General features: G+C 46.7%; 1 pseudogene across 1 annotated transcript; it reads right to left on the bottom strand.

Annotated features, from left to right (window-relative positions):
* Positions 1 to 1,869: 1,869 nt before the first annotated feature.
* On the bottom strand, positions 1,870 to 8,966 carry LOC311595789 (ubiquitin-ribosomal protein eS31 fusion protein-like; annotated as a pseudogene). The gene is made up of 2 exons: positions 8,915 to 8,966; positions 1,870 to 2,388 (listed from the first exon to the last, which is right to left on the bottom strand). The product of its transcript is annotated as a ubiquitin-ribosomal protein eS31 fusion protein-like (transcript).
* Positions 8,967 to 9,346: the final 380 nt, after the last annotated feature.

Here is a 9,346-nt window from a genome sequence, read left to right as displayed (position 1 = left end):
GGCCGAGGGGAATGAGTTTGGCAAGCTGGTTGTGGCAGTGGCTTTGTTTTGCAAGAGTGGGGCAGGACATTCTTTGGAAGTTAGTTGTTTATGTTATAAGTTCCAGTTTATAACTGACATAACCAGAAAAAGTCTATGTTAGGGTTGCATCTTGTCGGTATGGAATCAAGGAACCCGTAGAAGTATGAAGTGCTAAGCCAGAAGGAGCTGGGAGAGGCGTCCTCATGCCTCACACTTCCTCTGAAACTGACCAACCTTGTTATCTCATTTTGTGGCATTTTAAATGCTTTCTTAGGCGTTTCTTTCAATGTTAAATATATCCTTACCATAAAAAAAAAATCAGCAATCCTATTTCTAGAAGTTTCGATCCTTCAGCAGAGGAATTAGTAAGAAGCCTTGCATTATTCGCATTGCACAAAATAGCTGATGGCCTGTCAGTACAAACATGCTGAATAAACAGCATCATTCAACTGAGAAGAGGGACAAAGGTTGGTACTTAACACAAGGTTGAAGCTTGTGCTAAGTGAAAGATGTCGGATTCAAAATATTAACGACGTCATTTCTATACAAGTAAGAAACAACACATCTATTAAACAGATGGCTGGTTGTAAGGATGGGAGAGATGACTACAAAAAAAAAAAAGCAAGAAGGGGCTGGGCATGGTGGCCCACACCTTTAAACCCGGCACATGAGGGGCAGAGACAGAGACAGGGTGATATCTAAAATAATCCCAGGTTATCCAGAGTTGCATAAGGACACCCTGTCTAAATTAATTACATAATTAATTAATTAATTAAATTCAAAATAACAACTGTGAGTCATCAGACACATTAGTGACAAGAACATGTCCTGAGACAGAGTTCTTAGACATCTTCACCCAGTGGACAAAGAGTCTTCATGCCTATGGAAGAGCCATTTTGGCAAGTATTTTCCTTCACCATTAATCTTTCCTGGAGTTTCCAGGGCCCTGCTGACTTCGCATCAGGCCTGGCAGGTTCACCACTCACCTCTGTGTTTCAAAAGAACAGAGCTAGAAGTAAATTCAATGGAAGGTTGAGACTCTTTTTAAATTAATTTGATTTATTTGGTGGAAAAGGCAAGTCTGCCATGGCACTCATGTGGAGGTCAGAGAACAACTAGCAGGGAAGACAATTATTTCCTTCTACCTACCACGTGGACCCCAGGCATGGAGCTCGGGTCATCAGGCTGAGCCAGTGTCTTTATCCACTGAGACACCTAAACTGGGCCCCAGCCTTGTTGTCTCGACAGCACAGACTTTCTGTGGTACCCTCACTAGCCCTGGCGCTGGGACAGTGGTACCCTCACTAGCCCTGGCACTGGGACAGGCATTAGAGTCCTCAAAGCATCAGGAACTCATGTCTGACATAGACCCTTCTAAATGTTCTCAATGAAGCAGACCCTCTAACAAGATCACTTTGGTGTGATGACGTCACTTTGATGTGCTGTTCCCAGTGCTGGCTATGCCCTCCTAGTGAGCAATGGCCTTCACTGATTTTTTTCACCTCTAATCATCTATTTCACTTCCAGATGAATTGCTCTATGTGAATTCTTAGTAAAAACTCGGTCAGTGAGGTTTGTGTACCTAAGGACCCCAATGAACAAAGTTAAAGTCGAGTATACAAGCTATTAGGTGAGCAAGAGCTGTGGGACCAAGGTGGGTGAGGCCACTGTGGGCATGGCAGAGAAGACTTTTCATTGGAAACTAATGTTTTATAAGTAAAAGGAATAAATTCTAAAGTAACAACAAAAACTATATGTAATAAGTACATATTTGGTAATACCATCGTGTATTATCATGATTTAGTCTACGGTATACGTGATTGTGTGTGTTACACTTTTATACAACAGTTCCTTCTTTTTATTAACTCATACACAACTACTTGTCTTCTGGTTTGTTGAAGCAGTAAGTCAGACAACACTTGCCACAGTAATGTCTGGCACAGTGGCTAGCCATGAAAACTCCAGCACCACAGGACACTTTAGCTGAAGTCCACTAATTTTGCCATTTTTATCTACCATATAGTATTTCAGCAAGGCCAACTTAACCTTCTTCCTCTTCTGCTTCCTCTTCTTGGGAGTGGTGTAAGACTTCCTCTTCCTCTTAGCACCACCACGAAGTCTCAACACAAGGTGAAGGGTGGACTCCCTTTGAATGTTGTAGTCTGACAAAGTGCGGCCATCTTCCAGTGGCTTACCAGCAAAGATCAGCCTCTGCTGGTCAGGAGGAAATCCTTCCTTATCCTGGATCTTGGCCTTTATGTTTTCTACGGTATCTGAGGGTTCAACCTCGATCATCATCATGGTCTTCCCCCATCATAATGGTCGTCCCCATAAGGGTCTTCACAAAAATCTGCACCTTGGCAGCAGCTCCACCACAGATGGCGGGTTGGAAAGAACAATTTTGTGTTCATCAACATCAGTCGTGTATTGTACTACATTGGTAAGACTACAGCATCACTCTGAGATATGAATTTATCAACATAACTACAGTTTCATGGATATCATGAATATGACTGGCTATGAATATGGGAATAATAACATATCATCCATATGGCTGGTCAGTTAATAGAAGATCACTATGCAACCTTTAACTGCACATAAAGAAAGCTTCGGTTACTATGTGTGCTGGTATGCATACCTTTAATCCCAAGAGACAGAGAAAGGCAGATTTTTGTGAGTTTGAGGCCACCCTAGTCTACACAGTACATTTCAGGCCATACAGAGCTATATAATGTGACTTTGTCTTGAAGAAAGGAAGGAAGGAAGGAAGAAAGGAAGGTAGTTAGCTGTGGAAGGACACATGTTACCATAGAAACACAAATGGAAGCCCAGGGATGGGAAAACTTGAGGTAAGTTAGAAATAAAAAGCTGGATGGAGAGGGAAGGAGATGAAAGGAAGACAAAGGATGAAGAGTGGAAGTGCAAAGTAAAGAGGGAGGGGTTCCTAGAATGAACCCCAGATTAGCTCTGGCTGTCACACTGCTCTCTGTGGCGTTCCCTTGCCTCCTTGCAGCCAGGCCTCTTCTCACACACGTCAGTCTGTCCGGGAGAGGAAGAGAAGGGAAATTTCTACACTCTTCAACAACCCTTCAGGCTCCCTAACACAGGGGTTGGGACCAGATAGCTCTCTTCTGCTCTAGCCAGTTCCCAGGCAGGATGGAGCAGCGGCTTGCCCTTTGCTGTGGGCTGCCTCCCTGGTGCTAGGCCAAGGCAAGCAACATGTGGGCTGGAAAGAAGAAGCAGTGAGGGGAGCTGGTGTCTTCTTGGGCACAGAAAGCATCAGAGGCTGCCAAGGTGGAAAAAAAAAAAAAGACCAGTTTTCCAAGAAGCTGGAGGAGAGCCAACATCCTTCTCTGATGAACTCACTTGGAAACCAAAGAATTAGTCGACAAGCCTGGAGGCTCGCCTACAGAATGCTTAGCAAGGAGCAAGCTGCTCAAGAGGAATGAGAGGACATGCGTTGGGCCCAGGGGTCCCGCTCAAACTAAGGCACCAGCCAAGGACAATACAGGCCATAAAACTTTAAACCCCTACCCAGATCTAGCCAATGGTCAGAACATTCTCCACAGTAGAGTGGAGAGTGGAATATTACTTTCTCACATACTCTGGTGCCTCACCTTTGACCATGTCCCCTGGAGGGGGATACCTGGTGGCACTCAGAGGAAGGACAGCAGGTTACCAAGAAGAGACTTGATACCCTATAAGCATATACAGGGGGAGGTAATCCCCCCTCAGGAACAGTCATAGGGGAGGGGAATAAGGGGAAAATGGGAGGGAGGGAAGAATGGGAGGGATGGCATAACCATTGAGATGTAACTAGAATAAATTAATAAAAAAAGGAAAAAAAAAGAGAGAAGGACATGCATGTTACATACCAGGAAACAGACCTTACGTGTTTGTGATCCCGCTAGCAAATGTGTATTGCACCCACAAAGAACACTTAAATAATGTTTGCATAACATGAAGGTGGCTCAGAAAAGAAGTTGGCGGGGCTTGAGGTGCAGAGCCCCCACCTAGCATGGCAGAGGCACCAGGTTTGAGCTACAGCGTGACCTAGAGGAGGAGAGAGGTAGAGGGCGAAGGCTAAAATGCTGGTCTCTAGGACTCTTCCCTCTGTCCTCTGCCTTACCCGGTTCTTTTGAGTGACAGGCTACTGTCAGGGCTGAGGAACATTTGTGTAATGTTTGCTGGCTTTCCAAAGCCAAACAGCAGCTGAAGGCAAGGAGAGTTAAGGAGAAAGACTTTTCTAAACTGAAATTGGAGTTTAGGCCAGGCACGGTAAGACACACCTGCAGTCCCAGCACTCTGAAGGAGGAAGCAGGGGGATTTTGTAGAGTTAGAGGCCAACCTGGGCTACGTGGTGAGATCCTCTCAGATAAATAAGTAAAATACAACAGAATTCAGAGAGTGATCCATACATCCCCCAGATCAATAGGAAATTGTAATAAGAACCCTAAAAGCACCCAAACTCAAGGGTCCTCAGGAGCAATGACCGTGTACACCCAGAGGGGCTTGACCTACAGCGCCAGTCTCCTCACTGTTGAGAGGTGAGCAGCGAGATGCAGAGCACACCTCCTAGGCACATCTGCTAGGCAGGGGTCCCTTCACTATGACCTGTATGTACCAGTGAGACAAGGCAAGAGAGGCTTTCTGCACCACACCAAGGGAGTGACCAAAGGAAAATATTTGGCTTCATTTCTGAAGATGTGAGGTCAACACTGAATTCTTTGACAGCAGATAGGAATGGTATTTCTTGAGAACCCGGGTGACAAATTAAGAGTCATCTTCCAGCTCTGAGAGGTCTAGACTAGAGTGTGACTGACAAGTAGAGTCCAGTTTTGCCTGGGCAGTAATAGGAAGTGCTTGGTGGAACAAGGGAAGAGAATGGAGCAGAGTGAGTGAGCGCGGCCATCCAGAAAAGCAGGGAGCAGGAGCAGTGAGGAAACGGGTGTGGCTGAAGCAGAAAGAAACCCCCTTTCATTACCAAAATGCATCTGTCCTGTCACTAGACACTTACATGGGCACGTTCCTGGACCATCTGTGATTGGTAGGGATGTGTGACATGTAAGGGCTACTGTTTTACCATAGTTAGGTTAATGAACTAGTGCTCCATTGATCAGTGTCAACACTCTGAACAGTTAATACAACAATAGCAACAGGAAGAAATAAAGCATCCTTTTAGACATGGTGACCTTTATAGCTTGCATTTACCAACTTGAAACACTTTCTTAGGCCTTCCAACATTCATTAAACATCTTTCTGTAAGCTTGAAGTCATAGGTGAGATTGCTGTAAGTAGTCACTGTCTTTTAGCTGAAAGAATGGTAAAAGGAAGTCTGGCAACAGGATAGACTGTGCCTAGACCTGACAGCTCAAGTCTGGTCTCCTGCGTATGAAGAGGGCTGGGAAGGCAGCTGAAGCTTCTCATGATAGAAGTTGGCAATGTGACTGTGTAGCCCCAGTGTGAGGTTAAAATAGACCTGTAGTGTTGCCCTGGGTTTGGCGAGGCTGCTGAATCTAGGAGCCGTCTGTGCTCCACCAGGTCAAGGAGCTTGAAGGCTGGAAGTGTTTATAGCTCTTGTGCTGGTTGAGCCTCCCGTGCCTGGGCACAGAGGACAAGCCTGCATGTGAGCATTTGGACATCCATAGGCCAATCTGCCCACAGGCAGGGTATGTGGCTTTTAGGCAGCTGTGGGACCCATGTCCCCTTTCTGGCTGCATCTGAAACAGGTCCCTGGCAGAGCTGGCCCAGGCTGGACCCTGGTGGGAGGGGACATTTCAGACCTCTATTGTCTCACCTCAGGGAAGCAGCTAAGGCCTGAAGCATAATGTTGTTGTTGTTATTGTTGTAGCTGAGCCTGTCTGGAAGGTTCCTCTTGGGTTTTAAAGATTTTAAAACTACTTTTATCAGTTCCTATATGGGGGTTTAGGAACCACCTTTAGCCTTTTAGTTAAGATGGCAGTGAGACCGCAGTCTATCTTAAGAATATTTAGATAGACAAACTTTGTTTATAGTTTGAACCTATTTATAGTACAATCCATAAAAGAGCAGAACAGTTTTTTGTACGATCAATAACATCACATTTAGAAAAAGGCTAAATATATTTACAAGGCAGCAATTTAAATTTTAACATTGTAAACAAGTGAATGTTAATACAGCAGAACACTGTAACATAATTTAAAAACCTTATCAAACCCATTAGCCAGGAAGCCTGTAGTTGAATCCAGGGCAGCTGATGACAGGAGGAAAAGCATTTATTTAGTTGTCTAGGAATTAGTAAAGACACAATTTAGAAACAAAATATAAAAGTCAAAACTAGGTAACCATTGTAAAACCTAGAAGCTATATTTGGAGTTTAGTAAGGATTTGAACAGGGTTGGTGAGCAGTTTCTCAAGTATCCAAAAACAAAGATGGCAGCTAGTTACATGGTTGCCTTTAAAGATGGGGCAGAGGGAGATAGCACCACCTCCTCTATCCCAAACCAACATGGCAACTGCCATGTGTTGTGAGCAACCAGTGGCAGCAGATTTGAAAATGCTGTCAGGCTGCCATGGGGTCTAGCTGCTGTAGCGGCCAGCACAGGGGCACGGCTGTACAGCGGCTGCAGTGACCAGGCTGCGCAGCCTTTTAACAGCCAGGGAAGCGCTGAGGCGGTGGTAGCTGCTGGTTTCCTGCTGACCCTGTCCTGGCTCTGTGCCGTCTGAATGCTGCCAGCATGGTAGGAGTGACCCAAACCAGGAGTAGGAGTCCCCAAGATGCCTCCTAAAAAACCGCAGAGTCCCTGAGTGTGGGAATCATCATCAGACCTGTAAGGGCTCCAGCCATGGTGGCTGGAGGAATCACCTATGTACTATGTATTCATGGATGGTGGAGCACAGCCAGCCCAATGTTGCTCCTATCAGAGGGATCCAAAATTGTCACACTCTGTGGTGGGCATTTGCTTACCAACAATGGACAGTCTGTCCTGGCGATTAATGGCAGGGCTTTTGGACCACAGCCAGGTTACTCCAAGTCCAAGCCAGCAGCAGCCTGCTGATCCACCCTGCTGATCCACAGTGTGGGGTGTGGGGTGGGGCCGGGGGAGCCACAAGGCAGAACTTTACCTCAGCTTAGAATCTTGGTCTGAAGGCAGGGTAGTGACGGGTTCGGACAGGAGTGAATAGAGCTTCAGAGTGAGGTTGGGAACAGAAGGGAACTGTTGTGGGAAGTGTGTTAGAACGAGTTTGGTAGAAAGGATCCCAGAGTGAGACAATTTTGGAAGAGCCTTCCCAGCACGGGCCACCAATTTTATGTTAAAATAAAGGAAAATAAGATGATAAGATGCCAGGCAACAGATACTACATATGCAGAACTTTATTAAATGAGCATGGGAGAGAAGGAAAGGGGGGATGAGAGAGAAAAAGAGAGAGAGAGAAAGAGGAGTAAGAGAGAGGGTTTGGCCTTTTATAATCTTGCGTAGGGCCACGCCCCCGTGGCAAGTAGGCAATGACCTCACAGGTAGGCAGACTGAAGCAGAATCCTAACAGCTACCCCTTGTGTGAGCTCAGAGGTTTGTGATAGGTCACACCTATCATCTCAGCTGAGGTACGGGGATAGCAGTTCTAGACCGGCCTGGGCTACATAGTAAAACCCTGTCTCAAAGAAAAGGAGAGAGAGAGGAAATTTATAATCCCATGCACAGGAGAAAGGGCCCATTCACAGTGGCGAACAGAGCAAGCCTCTTCCTGGCTCCCTCTTCACCCCGGGATAAGCACCCAGGGATGTAGATGAAGCGCCAATTTACACTCTCATGCACTATAGCCCAAGCTAATATTGAAGTCTTGGCCCTGAGCTTTTGATCCCCCTGCCTCAGCCTCTAGACTGCTGGGATTACAGGTTTACACCCCCTGAGCCTGGCTCTTGACTCTTCTGTCTCTCCAGAGCCACCTGGAGGGCTGCAGCGAGGTCACAGAGGAGATAGTCCTCCAAGAATTAGATCCAGAAGGGACAGTAGCATTGGATTGGTCCTGAGGGAGGAAGCAGGTATTCTGCACGTGTGTTGTGGAGGAAATGCGGGACCCGTGGCCTGTGGAACACCCCAGATGATAAGGAGTCGGGGAGGAGGGGTGGCATGGGCCAATTTGGGATAAGCTGAGTCACAGCAGAGGCAGGTGAGGCTGGACAAGACTGTTAGAAAGACAGTAAGATGCCACAAATGGCAGCCAAGGAGAAATGGCATTTCTCCTTTAATCCCTGAGCATTTGGAGCAACTAGGACTTCTATTTGGAAAAGAGGGCCCTAAATGTGCCCCGCCAAAGCTCCTGCCGCTTCCAAATTAAATGGCAAGCGAGGGTGACGAGGGCTGGGCTTTCCCAAGTGGGGAATGTGTCCTTACAGAGACTCAGAGCCCAGTTATCCCGTCATCTCTGGGTAACTATTCCTCCAGACCTCTTGCCAGCGGCAGACACTAACAAGAGCCCCTGAGAGAAACCGAGTGCATCCTAGCTAACCCTCACAGGGCCTGGGTGGGAATTTTGCAATACTTGGCTTGGGGAATGTCTTATTTCTTCAGAAATGATAAGAAAGAATGCAAGCAACTTCCCCCGACTGCCACTTCAAGAGCAGGGGTGTGGGCTACTGAGGCCACAGGGACACTCAAGCAACCTTCTTGCATCACAGGAGGGCTTGAGGGAGCTCTGGCCGGCCACGCCTGGTGGAACTATTGAGTTAGATGCAGGAAGCACATATCTCTGGGTGCCTGCATGAGAAGAGAGGAAGAGAGGGAGGGGGGAAGGCGAGAGAGATGGAGAGGGAGGAAAATATCCCTTCAGGGTTCCTGGGCAAAAGGGTAACCTAGTCTTGGTCTTGATGTCCCCACCCAACAGACAGGCAGGGCATTGCAACAGGCCTTACCTTTGAGAGTACCAGTGAGCCAATCTCTCTGTAGGAAGGTCATTAACCCCATGACCCCTGTCGGTGTGCGTAAATGCCACTACCACACACACTGCCTCTTCTAACAGACAGGCTGGTACAGCTGAGACCAAACACTAGAAAGCACCCAGGCTTGATGTCCATCTTTCTTTTTTTTTTTACTTTTATTGAATGTCTATGATTTACATGTCATGCATCAAAATCCCTCTCCTCCCCCCAAGTAAAATTAAACAAACAAACAAAAAACCTTGCCACAGAAGCTGTAGTGTATCACGCAGTATAGCCTTTTGTCCGCATATGTTTACTTTCAAATGTTCATTGCTGGAGTCATGGTCTGGTTGGAGGCCCACACTATCGTTACCGGGTCCTCACTGGGACTGCTGTTGGATATCCCGTTGTTGCTGTGTGTGAAGG

The sequence above is a fragment of the Acomys minous genome, assembly GCF_964271855.1.
Source record: "Acomys minous genome assembly, chromosome: 4".
Classification (NCBI taxonomy): Eukaryota; Metazoa; Chordata; class Mammalia; order Rodentia; family Muridae; genus Acomys; species Acomys minous.
Note: the sequence above shows the minus strand (reverse complement) of the source record. Positions and strands in the feature narration are given on the sequence as shown.